Genomic DNA, 17,851 nt, shown 5'->3' with positions numbered 1-17,851 from the left:
CAGTAAGACGAACAGCCACTGTTTGGTAGGTGATGAGCTCTGGAAGGTGTTATCCTTGGATGGAGGCGATGTGAAGGCTCCACTCTAATGGCTGAAGAGGAATGTTCAGAAGCTTGACAGTGTCATCCATAATGAAGCTGCCACTTGCTCTGGTATCGACAAGAGCAGTGGTGGCAAATGTGTGTGCCTTGATGCCCAGAGAAATGGGAAGCAAGAGTTGAGGGCCAGTAACAGTAGAGTTTAAGCTCAGGACCCCCGCCGGGCTCAGGCGTTGCAGTTTCCTGGATGAACCAGGCAGAACTGCAGACGATGTCCAGAATTACCACAGTAAAGGCAAAGGCCCTCCTTCTGCCGACGGAGATGTTCGGTCAGAGACAATCGCCCACGGTTCACCTCCATAGGCTCCACCATGGAAGAGGGTGGCGGTGCTGAAGTCTTAGCTGGAGGGCTAGGAACATGCGTGGGACATGGTGTAGGAGAGCAGGGAGCCTTTACTTCTAGGGACCTTTGCCGGAGGCGATGGTCGATCTTCCCGGCAAGGGAAATCATGTCCTCTAGAGACGTGGGAGTCTCATGGATGGACAGCTCATCTTTGAGAGCGCAGGAGAGTGAGACTCTCTCGCCTGGGAGAGCACAGGCAGAGTAGACAAGGAGCAGCTGAGGTCAGAAGGCAGGCAGCAGGCAGAGTAGTCAAGGAGCAAGCCGAGGTCAGTACCAATGAGACAGTCTGGAGGTACTACCTGGGGAGACGACAGACGAACACAGGAAGAAGAGGACACTGGAACGGATGGATGCAGGAACAAGGCTGGAACAGAAGGATCCTGGAACGAGACTGGAACAAGGCTCAGAATGCAGTGACAATCTAGCACAAAACTAACCCGATTGCCAAGGCAAGGAAGTGCAGGCAGGGACTTCCTTATATCAGGGAATCAATCAAGGCATGCCGCGGAGCTGGAACCTGCCCCTGGCCCTACTAGAGGCCAGGTGGTTCGCGCGTGCACGCCTAGTGGGGTGACCAACGCCACGGAGGACGCCAAACTCCGACGTGAGGCCTGTTGCGCAATGGAAGGCCCGGCGACCACCGCCGTGGGACACCGAGGCTTGGAAGAGCTCGCAGCTGCCGCTAGAGAGGCCAACTCGGGACCTGCCATGGAACCAGAGAGATGAGCAGGCCCATGCTTGGGCCGGACATGGACGGGGTGCCTAAAAAGTTATTACTGATGATTTGGTATATCCGTGACTTTGCCAAAGGATAGCAGCATTAGAAGGTTTGGCAGGTGACAGAGGTCATGGCAGGAGAGAGAGGATCCGGAGAGAGCAGGCAGAGAGGAGGGATCATGAGGAGTAGGCTGTTCCAGCTAGATTTGGCTTAATTTGGTACCTTTCTGGTTGCCCAAGTGTCCAGATTCGTGCCCAGATGAGCAGGTATCTTGCTGCTATGCAGTGTGAATTATCTCCCATGAAAATATTACCCATTTTTTCTGCAGCACAGAGTTATTCAAAATATTAAAAATACATTCCAGGGTTATACTTTCACTGAATAGGAAGACCCATTCGCTCACTTGCTTTTATGCGTGGATTATTGTCGTGGCTTTTCTGCGCGGATACGGCTGCTTATTTCATAGGGCCTTACTGCGCTTATGTACATGCATTTCTTCATGAGTGCACAGATTTCTGCATAGAAATAATTTGCATAATTTATTTTTTTTTACATCCCGTGGAGGTGCCAGCTTTAGCCGCACACAGTGATCAAACCCATGCTCATAACTAGTGCCTGTTTTGCCCCAGGTCTTATTACATTGGCCCCGTCGAGGAGGAAAACATACATGAAATTATGTTATGCTCAAAGACGGTAACTTTCAAACCACTTGCATTCAGCGATGCAGCTATTTTATAACTGGCATGCAAATATACACACATGTCATAAAATAACCTAGCCTTGTGCACATGTGTGCCAAATTTAAAATGAGTGCACACATCTGCACACAAATGACACTTCTACCATGTAAATCAGGGGATTTTGAAAGGGGTATGTGCTGACTCAATTCTCATTTTTATCAGTTCATCCCCAGTTAACCCAAGAGATAGGTCTTCCAAACTCCCCTTGTTTAAAAGCCTTCAAGACCCCCAGTTATCCCAGACCCTTAAATCCCCACAGATCTGCCTATTTTTCTTTTTTTTAAACTTACATATCATCCATAGCAGAAGTAAAGTTATGCACCATGTCAGGTTGCATAAGTATTTAGTTTCAAAGCAAAAAACAAAACAAAAAATGTTTGCATTTCATTTGTTTCTGGTTTGCCATTAAATCAATGAGGTTTTCTCATCAATTCTCATGGAACTTGTTGGAAGAAATCTTCAGAAGGAGGAAAGAATACCAAGCTTCCTAGACTGTGGCAAAGTGGCACCAAAATTGGCATGAAAAGCCTAAGGTTTTGTAAATTGGCAGGATTTCTCCAAGGCATCATCAGAAGAGCACAGAAGAAAGCTAGTATCGGAAGAACACTCCAGGGCACCAAAAGAGGACACCAGCAACCCTGACATGATTCCTTGATAGCATCACAAGAGGGGCCAACAAGTACAAAGAGTGGCTTCAAGATACCAAAACAACAGGAGAGGTGCAAGGCAGCCCCCTAGTGGCATTAACTACTCAAAGGGTAAGGTCTGGGGTATGATAGCAAGGTACAGTGGAAGAAAGAACTCCAGGGTGTAAAGTCTAGGCATAGCAGCAAGGCTGAGAAGCACAAAGACCCCCAAAGTGTAGCATGAGTAGTATAGCTGCAAGGCAGAGTCCCATGGGAGATGCCAGTCATTCTGTTAAAGCACATTTGGCAACTGTTAGATTCAGAATCACAGTTCATTTTCTTCTTGCAATAAGTTTGTATTGCACTCCTTGCTCGAACTTTGTCTAGCTGTTGCGAGTTTCTTCTGAAATTTGCTTTCTAATTGAAATTCAATTTTCCAGTTGAAACTTTAATTACATTGATAGCATGCAAATGGATTCTTCTCAGGGTGACTTTCCTAATATTTGAGAAGCTTGCTTTATTGAGAAAGCTTTTATTACATTCCCTACTTGAACTTGATCTATTTTTTGGAGTAGCATTATGGATTTCTTCTGAAATTTGCTTTCCAATTGAAACTGTATTCACATTGCTAACATATACATGGTCTCTCATCATAGTGACTTTCCTAGTAGTTGTGAGGTTTGCTTTATCAAGAAAGGTTTTCCAGTATTATCTAGTTGAACTCAATCTGTGCTGTTTCTTGATTTTCTGGTATTGCATGAGTTCTCTATCCTTACTGAAGCTTTTATCACATTTTGAATATCACAATAGTTAATCCTCAGCGTCTTTTCTCTTATGTTTATCTATTTGATTTCTGACTCAAGGTATTAGTGGGCTTTTCCCATATTCTGTAACTGAATTCAAGCTCTTCCATTTCTTGATTTTCTAGTTTTCTTTTTTTCTGGGGTACGGTAGGTATGCATGTGATAGCAAGCCCTTTATGGTAGTATTAGGGGTATGGCAGATAGGCTTGTGTCAGCAAGTCCCCGTTCTTGGTATCAGGGGTATGGCAGGTAGGCTTGTGGCAAGTCCCCTATTGTGGTTTTAGGGGTATGGCATGTAACAGTGTCCTTCCAAGACAATGTCTACAGAGGAAATACATAGTACATCTCATAGTATATCACAGTCTTCAAGACAGGATCACTTGATCTGGACAGCAAGAATAGGTTGTACCACCATGATATATTGTCTCTGTTCTGTGGTCTCCTGAAAACAGCTCACAATGTCACACATGAGTCACTGGGAAGGGCTGGATGCTAACTTGTTAATTACTAACAATTACTAACTGTTAGACACTTTTTCCCCATTGATTTCCATCTGCCAGAGACTTTAATGGCCCATAGAAATGAATGGGGCATAAAATTAATGGAATTAATATGATTTGTTTAATTTGGGGGGGGGGGGGGCCTGTGAGGGAGTGTGTATAGGAAACTCCCTCTGCATACTTTAAAGGACAGACCACAGCTATCTAGCCCAATCCTCCTTATTAACCAGCACCACAAAGGACTCTGAGTGAAGGAGACTCCAATCACCACTAAATAAAGAGTCAGGGCTCAGAAGGGTTAGAGAGGCCCCAGGAATTCAGCCAGAAGCCAACATATAGCCAGACTATATATGTTTGATGCTTTATAGCTGCTGAGATAAGTAGCTTTTTATATTAATTTTTTCTGTTCTGTAAATAAAATGTTGTGTATAAAACAGCCAGAGTCTGCCTGCTTCCATTATTCTGGCTGTTTCTCAAGCCATGGCCACATCCAGCTACCATACCTCCTCCATTCATTTCTAGGATCCCCGAAAGGAAAAAAAGTGTGTCTCATTCATTGCAGAATATCCATTCATTTTAAACAAATGTACATCCTTAATGCTTCCGTCAATAGGAAATTGAAGAAACAATGTAGCAAGAATGATTTTAAATAATACAGAGCAAATTAGCATATGACAGTTAAACTACTATCCTGTATATGATTTTTATATACAGTACATTCATATTCTCTTGCATAATGTATTTATATTTAATCTGAGTCATTCAGGCTGAAGGCAAAGCACGGATATCTCCATTGAGAAATGTTACTGAATTCAAGGAAAAATTCCAGAAAATACCACTATTATGTAGAGCCAGATTATAGATTTTTACAGTGAATCAACTCTGATCTTAAAATGGCAGCAACAGAATAAGAGGTGTCACAGAACCTTGCAGAGCAGAACATTTCTGAATCAAGCCTTGCTGGAGTGAGTGATGCAATCACCAAATGTCTGACAATATTGACAGAGAGGATTAAAAGTGGACATGGTGAGGTTAACAGTAAGGAAGAACAGCAAAGCCACTTAATAGAAAAATACAAGCCACACAACTGAATCTGATGGATACTGAGAAAAGAATCAGCAATAAGAAGAAAGAAAATCAGCTTTTTCTCTAGGAATGTCACCATGGGGAAAAAAAAAAGTCATGCTCAAGATGAACAGACACACACATTTAGAAGATTGTTAAACTGATTGAAATTATTCATGTTTGCACTTTCAGAGGGTGAAGAAAGAAAGCATTTGATGTGGAAATCTGCATTTTGAAAATTGGCTTCCTTGTATGTTGCTAATATGACATGAACTCTTTGACAGCATGCATGCTTTTAGTTGTGGTCAAAAAGAAGCAGAGATAGGGCAAGTTCACAGTGAAGTACATGAATACAAAAGTACCTGTGGTACCTACTAGCCCCAAATTTTCAAAGAGAAACTCAGCAGTGAATTTCTGTGAAAATTAGTTTACAGATCAGCAAGTATACAGTAGGGATCTGCAATCGTTTTTCCCAAATTAGGCAATGTCAACAAAATTGCCTAATTCGGAATGGTTCGAGAGAACCGAAAAACGATTGAATTTTTTCCGAAATTTCGGAAAAAATTCATTTTTGAGTTAGCGCGTGCTAACTCCTGATAATGAGATTAAGGGGTGGATTTTAAAAGGGATACCTATTTTGCATAGGCTATTTTGCATAGCCTATTTTGCATAGGCTCGGCAATGCGCGCAAGCCCCGGGATGCACGTATGTCCCAGGGCTTGAAAAAATGGGTGGGGAGGGGTGGGGTGTGGGCATGGCCAGAGGCCTCGCCACTGCCGCTGGGCCTGCGGATAAATAATAAAACAAACATGGGGGGGGATTTAGATAGGGCTGGGGGGCAGGTTAGATAGGGGAAGGTGGGGGAGGCAGAAGGAAAGTTCCCTCCGAGGCCGCTCTGATTTTGGAGCGGCCTCAGAGGGAATGGGGAAAGCCATTTGGGTTCCCCTAGTGCTCGATGTGCGCAAGGTGCACAAGTGTGAACCCTCTTGCGCACACTGACCCCTGATTTTATAATATGCACGCAGCTGCGCACACATGTTATAAAATTGGGCATAGATTTGTGCATGCCGTGTTGCACGCAAAAATCTACGCCCGCGTGTGGGTTACAAAATCTGGCCCTAAATCTGCCAGTTTGGTGCGCACTATTGGGAGTTAGTGCACGCTAATGGGAGATAGCGCGCACTAACTCTCGATAATGCGTGCCGATCCGAAAATCGGGGGCCCCCAAAAAAAGCCCCAAACCACGGGAAAAACAAAATTCCCGCGGGGGGGCCTTGAAATGAAGCCCAACACAAAATTTTTACCCGAAGTATATCTCTAGTATACAGTACCTGTGAACCTGACAGCTGCCTGGAGACTTTGAAAATTCCCCCTCCCTAGTCCTAAAGTTCTTTCTCTACCTGCCTTCTCTCTTACCCCACCTTCTTCCACTTCTTCTCCACCACACTTATACTCCCATGTCCTACTCCCTCTCACTTGCCTTTCCTCATTCTATATTTTTTCCACACACACATAATCAAACATACCATTCATTGTTGGCTCACACACAAAAACTAACAGTTAATTGCATATTCTCACATTCTAAATATAGACAGGATAGACCAAAGGATAGGTAAGGAACAAGCAGGAAAAGAATGATACAGCATAGCTCTAGTTATTCTTTCTAACATATTTTTATGGAAGGAATGTCTGTGAGTGTGAGGTTTGGACTGCTCCTATGGGTAGAAGGGTATAGATGTGGGGATATGTGGTTGGGAGGGATGGTCTTTGGGATGGTTGCCTCTGTATGTGCATGAATAAGTGCATGTTGGTGATGGAGTTGTGTATGTGGGGGGTATATGGGTAAATATACATTTAGGGTAGATATTTTTGTGTGGGTAGAAGGTTGGGTTTGTGGAGGGGTTGTATGTGCATTGGGGTTTACAGGATGTATTTTTTGATGATATGGTTGTATGCTTTTACATAGCAGATGTGATTGGGTGGGAGTGTATATGTGGGTGTTATTTGTGTGTATATGGGTGTGTGTATATAAACTGGATATATGTAAAGGAGTTTTGTGCAGAGGTGTCTGCTGGGTATGGGTGTGTCACTATGTGCATGTGTGGTGGATGTGTGAATGTTTGAATTTAGGGGATGAAATTTTACTTAGATAGGAATAATGTGATGAGCCGATAAGTTTTATGTTTTATTGATGTACTGTTTTTACTCGTTTTAAGTTTTAGAATATTTTATGACTGTATTGTAATTATGTTGTATTTTATCTATCAAATTTTAGTATTATATTGTTAACCGACCTGATATCTAGTAAGGAAGGCCGGTATACAAAAAATGAATAAATAAAAAAAATAAATAAATAAATGTTTAGGTGTTCATGTGTTTGTGTTGGGGATAGATTTTTGTGTTTGGGTAGGTTTCTATGTGGAAGATTCTGTATGGATTAACATAAGGCAGTCCTTTGTATGTAAGGGGAATTTTGGGAATATATTTTTTTGAGTGAATGGCAGTGTGTATAGGTGAGGGTTGTGGTTGGTATAAGTGGGGATTTGTATGTGTATTGGGGGATGAATTGTGAAGCTGCATTTTTTATTTTTCCTTTCTCACCTGGAGATGCATGGGTACACGTGTGCTGGGAGCAGGTAATATGTGATCTGTGTATGGAATAATGTATGTGTGGAGGGCTATAGGAATGTGTAATATATGTGTAGGTGGAGGTGTATAGGAATGTGTAGTATATGTGTAGGTATGGTGGGGTGTTGGATCATGAGGTGGGTGTATATATATGGGGAGTTGCATTTTAGGTGTGTTGTAAGATCATGTTATGGTATGTGAGAGACGTGTGAAATTGTGGAGTATGCATCCATATGTTTTATTGTACGTAAGGGTGTGTGTATAGGATGTATGCAGATGCTAGAGTGCTAGTAGGAATTGTGTGCATATGTTGGGTGGATGGAGGCTATGGGTGTGTTTACCAGTGTGTTTATGGGGTAGGGTCAGGTTGGGATATGTGTGCACATTGGAAGAGCCTTTTTTCTGCTGTTCTTATCCTATTTTTGCATACTGTGGGACCTGTGTAATAGTATTTCACCTATAGTTTCAGGAACCCTGGACTTGAACCAACAAATGTTAGCATAAAAGGAAGATTAAGCTGTAGAGATTAGGGATGTGCATCAGGGACGAATTCGTCCCATTCGGAATTCAGATTCGTAGGGGCCCAAATCCGTTGCATCCGTTCTCGGGGGCCCCTGATCGGTTCATAAGTCAAAAATACATTTGTTCTCCCCAAAAAACCTCACCCCAACCATTTAAAGTTATTTATCTACAACCCTCTACCCTCCTGACCTCCCCCCCACAAGACTTGCCAAAAGTACCTGGTAGTCCAGCGGGGTTCCTGGAGCAATCTCCTGCACTCGGGCTGTCGGCTGCCGGTATTCAAAATGGCGCCGATAGCCCCTGTGACATAGTAAGAGACTTTTGGCAAGTCTTGGGGGGCTCAGGAGTCCCCCCCACAAGACTTGCCAAAAGTCCAGGTGGTCCAGCAGGGTCCTGGAGCGATCTCCTGCACGCGGGTCGTCGGCTGCCAGTATTCAAAATGGCACCGATAGCCTTTGCCCTTACTATGTCACAGGGGCTATCGGCGCCATTTTGAATACTGGCAGCTGACAGCCCAAGTGCAGGAGATCGTTCCAGGAACCCTGCTGGACCACCAGGTACTTTTGGCAAGTCTTGGGAGGGTTAGGAGGGTGGGGGACCTATTCGTTGGTGATCCATTGTGTTCGTGGGGGTTCGTCATAGGTTTTAGAACCCCCACGAATACAACGAATATGGCATATACATTGCGGATTCACAATCCGTCGAAAATGAATGCACACCCCATATAGAGATGCAGGATCACAAGGAAAGCAAAAAAAAACCCAATGCATATATGGCTTCTCTAGTAGAATTCTAGGACATCCCCTCCCCAATGATTGGAGCAAGAAGAGCCATAATGAGAATCAGGATATAAATCCAGAAGGAGTTTATTCTAATGTTGCCTCAGTTCATGATAACTGGTGAGCTTTTCCAACAGTAACTTAGCTACACAGAGAAAGTGTAGCTAGTGTTGATTTGCTTTGCGGTAAGTGATGAGCAATCTGTTGCAAGTGGATTTTCAGAACAAAAGCTAGGTCAGAGCAGATACAGTAAATGTGAAGTAGAAAAAAGAATATACTAGAGTTTCTGATTTAGTGATGCTTGAGAAAAATGAATAGCTGTAACAGGAGTTGGAAACTGAGGAGTCAAAGAGTGAAATGAAAAACAAAATAGAAGAAAATGAAAGTTGTGTATACTGACACAGCCAGAGACAATTTACTTAACATTATTTCATGAGTGTCAAACAACATATGGGTACAAAGTACAGGAAGTATGAATGCAGTCACATTGTTACTATAGTGTAACCTTGATATTTTTGAACATGTGACTGAAAGAAAGAAACCAATAAAGCATATGGCACACAATGTTTTTGAGAAGCTAGATTCAGTAGATCGTACGTTAGCCTGCATTAGAAATTATACAGTTTGTAACAGGGTTAAGTATTAATCCGGCTAGCATTCCACAAATGATTGTGAATCATAATAATCCATTCTATTTAACATTATTGATGTTGCAATAATTCATATCTTTGTAGTTAATAATACATATTCACATGGCAGTCTATAGCATATACTCAAGAAATGTTGTATCAAACAGCAGATCTGGAGGCAAATTCTGACTACTGTTGTTAACACTACTGTTAATAGGGAGGTTGAGGGTCTCATATGCATGTGGAGAGTTATTTAGTATTAATTTAAAATGTATAAACCTCCTATTGTTCTAGGTGGTGTACAAGAAAAACACACACAATTCTTGTTGAGAATAAAATAACAGATTTACCCCTGAATGCACTAAGCCGTGATGTATTTTCGTAGGATGGGGTCCTATTATCATGGAAGGGGTTTCACCGTGACAATGGGGTCCCTCCCCCACAAAAGCATTGCAGCTGTATGGCATGTTCTTTTGTCTTATGGCCAAACACTGTGGGACAAAAGAATGAGGTAAGTAGTCTTTTAACGGCAGTCACAACATCATGGTACAATCATCACCTTAAAGGGTAGCTGGACTGAAAAAAAAGTCACATGCAAACTCCCAGCTCAACCTGAAGTCACCAATCCAGATGGCCCCAATCCGCCCAAAATATTAATTTAAAAAAACATGTGGCGGCAGCCCTGCCCCCCCTTTTCACTTTTCCCTAAAGCTAAAACATAAAATGTGATCTCGCCCCCACTTATCCAAAACCCTCACTCCCCCACCCCCAAGAGAAAGAGATCCATCCTACTGCCATACCCCCCACCCCCACCAAATGAAAGAGATTTTCCCTTCCCACCTTCTCCCTAGCCCAATTCCTCCCTTCCACATCCTTCCCGAATCTTTAAAAGGAGACACTGTAGGGGCCAGGTGCATGCTTGCACCTGGCCCGGTCAGAGTCATTTTCCAAAATGGCACTAGCTTGACCTTGCCCTAGCCATATGAATGAGGTAAGATCTGGTGATCCTCTGCTTTTTGCATTAAAGAAAAAAGTTCTCTATGTAATAGGTTAATATCGGCAGCTTTACCTCAGCAAATCTTCTATTGCCAATCGTGGGGTTAATATACATGTGGGGCATGTTCAGTTTGCCTGTATGTATTGGTGTTCAATGAATTCTCTCATCCAAGTCTGAAAAAAAAGTGTATATTAAGGGGGATATTTGATTGTACTACAACACTTGTTGTATATGCTACAGTGTGTCCATGTAATAAAATCTATATAGGACAAACAAAACGAGCAATATGCACTAATATTTTAGAACATAAAAGCTTCTTTCGAATAAGTAAAAAGTAAGCTCCCTTTGTGGAACACTGGATGGCTTTACAACATTCTGTAGGAATGGTTTGGGAGAACTGAAAAACGATTTGATTTTTTCCAAAATTTCAGAAAAAATTCATTTTCAGGTTAGTGCGCACTAACTCCCAATAGTGTGCACTAAATTGGCAGAGTTAGTATGCACTAATGGGGAGTTAGCATGCATTAACCTGAAAATTGGGACCTCTTAAAAAAAAAACTCTAACCGCGGGAAAAACAAAATTCCCGCAGGGGCCCCCTGAAACGAAGCTCGACACGATAAAGGAACCCAAAGCACATCTCTACAATTTATATCCCAGCATGGAGACGATATTACGCAGATACTGACACAGAAGGAACAATGGTTCATCTTTCAATTAGAGATGTGCATTTGTTTATGATGAATTAGGCAATTTCAACTATGTCACAGGGGCTACCGGTGCCATTGATCAGCCCCTGTCACATGGTAGGAGCAATGGATGGCCGGCGCCATCTTGTGCTCCTACCATGTGCGAGGGGCTGACCAATGGCACCGGTAGCCCCTGTGACATAGTAAGGGGCAAAGGCTATCAGCACCATTTTGATTACTGGCAGCCGAGGGCTCGAGTGCAGGAGATCACTCCTGGACCCCAGAAGACTTGCCAAAAGTCCCTGGTAGTCCAGCGGGGGTCCGGGAGTGATCTCGCCATCGGCTGCCAGTAAACAAAATGGCGCCGATAGCCTTTTCCCTCACTATGTCACAGGGGCTGCAGGTGCCATTGGTCAGCTCCTGTCACATGGTAGGAGCACAAGATAGCGCCATCCATCCATTGCTCTTACCATGTGACAGGGGCTGACCAATGGCACTGGTAGCCCCTGTGACATAGTAGGTCAAAGGCTATCGGCGCCATTTTGATGCGAGGCAGGCCGGACAGCACGATGACATGGAGGGAGAAATCGTTCGCGGGACCCCACTGGACCACCAGGGATGTTAGTAAGTCTTGGGGAGGGATCGGGATGGCAGATTTTAATGCTTGGGGTGGTTTTTTTGAGCTTCATTTTCCCGCGTTGTTTTTTGGGCCCGTTTCGTTTTTCCCCATTTAGTTTTTGTTCATTTTTCGAAAAAACTAACTGAGGAAAAACGAACTTTACCCTGAAGCATCCAACTCAAAAAACGACCCGGTAGAAAAAAACGAAGCTTATCTCTACTTTCAATGGCCTAATTTAAAAACAATGGGATTAAACCATGATATTGAGTGGAATATTCTTTTTGTAGTGTCTTGTTTCTGATTGATGGATATGGGAGGTGTGGCTTCATATTATAATGGTTGTCATTGGTAAATGAGTGTGATGTGATTTGGTGTTTGTGCTTTTAAAGTGAGTGATCGGTACGCATTTGTGGCTTTTTTTTTTTTTAGCAAGCTTCATAGCAGCATGAGCTTAAATTTATGGGATTAGTATGTACTATATATTTGTAGGATCCCTTTGACATTTTGAGGTGTGTTTTTGAAATCTTTCTGAGAAGGTTCTTTGTTAAATATATACGTTATATGTAGTCCAGATTATGTTATATTGTTTTGAGAAACAATCTGATGAGATTTATAGAGAATTCTTTTTAAATGAATATAATTTAAATTTTTCAATTTGTCATTTGTTTTTAGATAAGAGATGTGAAGGTGTTATGTTAAATAGATGTGATGTAACATGGATGTTATTCATTGGTATCAAGTTATGAAATAGTTATGTTCTGGTAAGAATAGTTTTTGAAATGGAAGGGGCTGTTGGCCATATGGCTGTATTTATTTTTATCTGTTTTTTAGATGTGAGGCTTACATTACTGCATTTGAAAATGTGATGATTAAGTGAATGGATTTAGTTAGTTACCTTCATTCATTCAACATTTCAAGAGTTTATAGATGTTTTACAAAATATCGCTGCCTCATGTCTGACTATATTCGATGATCTCCAGTCATCGTATGATTATCAGGTAATGAATTTCCCCTGATGAAGCAGGTAGATATGGTGAAACAAAGGCCCTTTGTAGGGACTTTTTAATAAAGTTTCATATAAGTCTATGAAGAATAATATTTGTTGTATGTATGAGAATTTATGTACATTTTGGTTAGAAGTCATTTTTGAAAGGAACGGGATTTAGAGTTGTAACAGCACATTTGCTGAGATATTTCTTGGGATGTCCTTTATAAATTTTGTATATTACTGTTGCAACAACATATTTGCTGAGATAGCCTTTGGGGGGGGGGGGGGGATGAATAAAATATGTAGATTTGATATGTGATTTTTACACATTTTTTGATAATATTACAGTTTCTAAATTTATTAAGCATGCATTGTTAGTAGTGGGTTCTTTTTTCTTTGATATTGATTCTGATATATTGGACCCATATATTTATACCTCTGTTTTGTTTGCTTGTACTTAACTCAGAAGTTAGCCAGTTAAATGAATATTTGGACTCATATCACGCTAAATTCTAGCCACTTAATAAATTAGGTGGCTAGTATTTAGCTAGCTGAGTTAGGGGCTTTCTGATGGTATAACTGGGAGGATTTGAGTTAACTGGCTAACTCTAGTATTCAGAGTTAGCCAGATGATTTAGCTGGCTAAGGGCCTGATTCATCAAGGTATTTTCCCATAGACACAGAATGGGAGAAAAGCATTAGTGAATCAGGCAGTAAGTCTGGTTGGACCAAGGAGCTGTCCTAAAGTTTGGTGGTTATAGTTAGCCAGCTATATTCAATAGTAGGTATTATCATATGGTGTATTAACATAGCATTAGGGATGTGCATTTGTTTTAGATGAAGTAGGAAATATAGACAATATTTCCTATTTTGTTGTGGTTTGGGCGGGGGTCCGAAAACCCCACAAAATTTCATGTGGTTTTCTTATTGTTTTTTTTGGGGGGAGAAAGGGCACACAGAAAAAAAAAACACAAACCCACCCCAACCCTTCAGATCTAATTATTTACAATCCCCCATCCTCCTGACCCCCAAAAAACTTGCCTAAAGTCCCTGGTGGTCCAGCAGGTGTCCCAGAAGCAATGTCCCCCTCTCAGGCCATCGGCTGCCACTAATCAAAATGGCGCCAATGGCCCTTTGCCCTTACCATGTGACAGGGGCTATCAGCGCCATTGGCCGACCCCTGTCACATGGTAGGAGCAATGGATGGCCTGCGTAAGTGGAGATTTTTACACGTGCCTGGCTTTTAAAATCGGGCCTTTAGCATACTAGCATAGAACCTTTTTGCCTTATATATTGTGATCCTTGGAAGTATTCTTGTGATGCATAATTGTTTTGTTTTAGAAGTAGTATTTTTATTGCATCAAATTAACTTTTGAAAAATTGCATTAGCTCTGTGACTGAAGAGATTGATGATTAAATTGAGGATAAAATTCTTACACAGATACACATATTCATACCTCAAATATGTTTTATCAAGCAACGCTGCCTCTTGCAGTACAATATCCATTAACGTTTCTTAGACAAACCTGACATAGCCCGTGCTTCAAGATGCAATCTGCCTGGGGACTCTCTACATGGGTAACATCAAACTAGGTTGAGAGAACATTGCCCAAATATCATCTTTGGGTGAGTTTCCTCACTCCGAGGGTCATCAAATGTTCACAAGAGAGCACTGTTCTGTTTGTATGTCTCACGTTGAATGTCAAAGTGGCTCCTAACCCCCTACACTAATACCTAAACCTCACTTCGAGTTACTAGGTGGGCCTCCAATAGAGATATATTTTATTTATTTATTTTTGGTTTTTTATATGCCGATCTTCTTGCATTGGATGCAAATCAAACCGGTTTACAGTAAAACAATTCAACTTGCCAAGTAGCATTACATGGAACAAAAGAACATGGAACAATATAATAGTGCTTGCGAGCATTACATAGAATACTAGTAACAAATTAAACATTTAAACCTTTAGAAACCATTGGTGACAATTCTTATAGCGAATTTGATTAAATGAGCCTTAAATGATAAAACGAAAAACAAGGGGAAAAGATTGACTGGGTTTACACGAAGAAGGGGATAGGGAGGAGGGGCAAAAGAAAGGAGGTGTAAAATAGGTAAGGATATAGGGTGAATTTATAACAAATAGAATCAATTAAAGATGTCGTGGATAGTATATGTTGGGTCTTCAACCTATCTAGGGTGAGAGCATTATGGCTAGGTTCTCTCTCTCTCTCATTATGGTGCAATTGCATGCATTAAAAGCATTTTCGCATGCATTAAGCCCTTAACGCATGCAAAAACACCTTAGCACATTTTGATAAATGACTCTATGAGTTAGCCAGATAAGATTTTTCTGGTTAGCATACAAGAGATATTCAGCAGCATAGCTGGTCAGCAATGCTGCTGAGCATCCACTTAGAAATTACCAGTTAACTGAATAAGTCTTATCTGGCTAACTTTAGACCTGCTTGACTGTGGACAGCAGTTTTTGTGAGAGCCCCAGAACCTCTCCGTTAGTCACAAAATCAAAGGGTCTCTTTCAGGAGGCTCTCCCCAGGTCAAGTTACTAGCCAGTGGGCTACCCATCCTTTCCTCTTCTCCTGTATGAAAACACAGTTTTCTTAGTCACCAGCAAGACAGAGGAGACATGGATGAAAAGGAGAATATGACAGAAAGGAGATGTCAGAGGAGGTATACCATCATACACTTGAACATTTAAAAAAACAGAATCTGAACTTCTTAACACACAGCAAATTGTATTTATTTATTTTATTTAAAATGTTTATATACCACCTTTACCACACAAGTCAGTCAAAACGGTTTACACCAATCAATATACATAATTAGAATAACATAAAACTGACACACTATAAAACAATAAAAATATAAGGACAAAAAGTCTTACAGACTTGAGGGGTGCCATAAGAATCTGGAAGCAGAGATGTGTATATAAATCTTTTTTATTGAATACTGAAATTAGGTAAGGGGACTTAGTGGGAGTTGGAGAGAGATCTAAAGGCTAATGAAAATAGAGATGTCTTTAGACTTTTTTGAACTCCTTGTGCGATGTTATGTGCCTTAAATAATCTGGCATGGAATTCTAGTGAGAAGGGCCGGCAAATAAGAAAACACATCTTATGGTGATGTCGAGCCTGGCAAGATGAACAGTGGATATTTTTAGAAGGTTTTTATGTAAGTAGCATAAATTCCTGCTTGGCTGATAAATGCAAAGTAGTGTACATAACCAGGTAGAAGAATCATTATGTATTAGGTTGTATATATGATGGAAAGAATTTCATATATTGTATTCTGTAGCAAACAGGAAGCCAGTGTAGAGTGTAAAATTGAGGTAATGTGGTCTTTTCAAGAGTTAAGATGTGTGTTGCAGTATTTTGAATTAACTGAAGAGGGCAAAGATCATTAACAGAGAAAAAGGTAGAGGTTGTTACTGTAGTCTATACTAGTAAATATAAGAGATTGTAACACTGTGCAGAAATCGTCAGCAAATAGTAGAGGACAAAGACGTTTTAACATATGACGTTTATAGAAGGAGTTTTTAACAGTTGTAGAGATTTGTTAAGACATGGATAGACTTCAATCTAAAATGACCCCCACTGGACTTTTGGCAAGTCTTGTGGGGGTCAGGAGGCCCCCCCAAGCTGGCCAAAAGTCCCTGGGGGTCCGGGAGCGATCTCCTGCACTCGTGACGTCGGGTTCCAGGAACCAAAATGGCACCGGCGCTACTTTTACCCTGTCACATGGTAAGGGCCACCAGCGCCATTTCTATTAACGCAGCCATGGCCCGAGAGCAGGAGATCGCACCGGGACCCCCCCCCCCCCTGGACCCCAGGTAATTTAAAACATTTTGGGGGGGTTCGGGAGGGTGGGGGATTTGTTTTAAAGGGTCTGGGTGGGTTTTAGGGTTGTTTTGGTGTGCCAGTTTTCCCGCTCTCCCCCCTCCCCCGATAAAACAATTTTTTAACCAAAAAAACCATGACGATCAGATTTCCCCCCCCCCCAGCCAAAATCAATCGTTAAGATGATCGATCACACGATTCACATCCCTATTTAGAACAGTGTCTTCCAGGCTGATGGATTGCAGCTGATAAAAGAGAATTTGGTGATCTAAAGTGTTGAAAGCAGCTGAAATATTTAGTACACTAGAATGTAGAGATGTGAATCGTGTCCTCGATCTTCTTAACGATCGATTTCGGCTGGGAGGGGGAGGGAATCGTATTGTTGCCGTTTGGGTGTGTAAACTATCGTGAAAAATCGTTAAAATCGTGAGCCGGCACACTAAACCCCCCTAAAACCCACCCCGACCCTTTAAATTAAATCCCCCACCCTCCCGAACCCCCCCCCAAATGCTTTAAATTACCTGGGGATCCGGCGGTGGTCCAAAACGGCGGGGGTTCGCCGCTGAACGACCTCCTGCACTCAATCTCCTGCCGGCGCCATTTTCCGTACGAAAACGATTCGCGGCAAGAAATCGCTCCCGGAACCCCGCTGGACTCCCAGGAAACTTTTGGCCAGCTTGGTGGGGCCTCCTGACCCCCACAAGACTTGCCAAAAGTCCAGCGGGGGTCTAGAACGACCTCCTCCGTCAAATCGTTTTTGTCTATGGCCGCCGCCATTTTGCGGCGGCCATTTTGAAAAATGGCGCCGGCTGAAGACAACACGATTCTATTGAGGGGGCCGTTCCGGACCGCCGCCGTTCTGGACCACCGCCGGATCCCCAGGTAATTTAAAGCATTGGGGGGGGGGGTTCAGTAGGGTGGGGGTTTAATTTAAAGGGTCGGGGGTGGGTTTTAGGAGGTTTTAGTGTGCCGGTTTTCCTGCCCTCCCCCTTCCCCCGATTTACGATTTTTTAACGATAAATCGGGGGGATTGGTATTGTATCGTGGCCCTAACGATTTTTTGACGATTTAAAATATATCGGACGATATTTTAAATCGTCAAAAAACGATTCACATCCCTACTAGAATGTAATCAATATTGGCATCAAATCCTCTGAAAAAGGTGTCAAAGGAGGATAATAATAAAGATTCTGTGCTATGGCCTTTACAAAATCCAAGTTGATTTGAATGAAAAAGAAGAGCATTGTCAGATAA

This window comes from Rhinatrema bivittatum, chromosome 1 (genome assembly GCF_901001135.1).
Source record: "Rhinatrema bivittatum chromosome 1, aRhiBiv1.1, whole genome shotgun sequence".
In the NCBI taxonomy this organism is placed as follows: domain Eukaryota; kingdom Metazoa; phylum Chordata; class Amphibia; order Gymnophiona; family Rhinatrematidae; genus Rhinatrema; species Rhinatrema bivittatum.
This window is presented reverse-complemented; position numbering follows the sequence as displayed.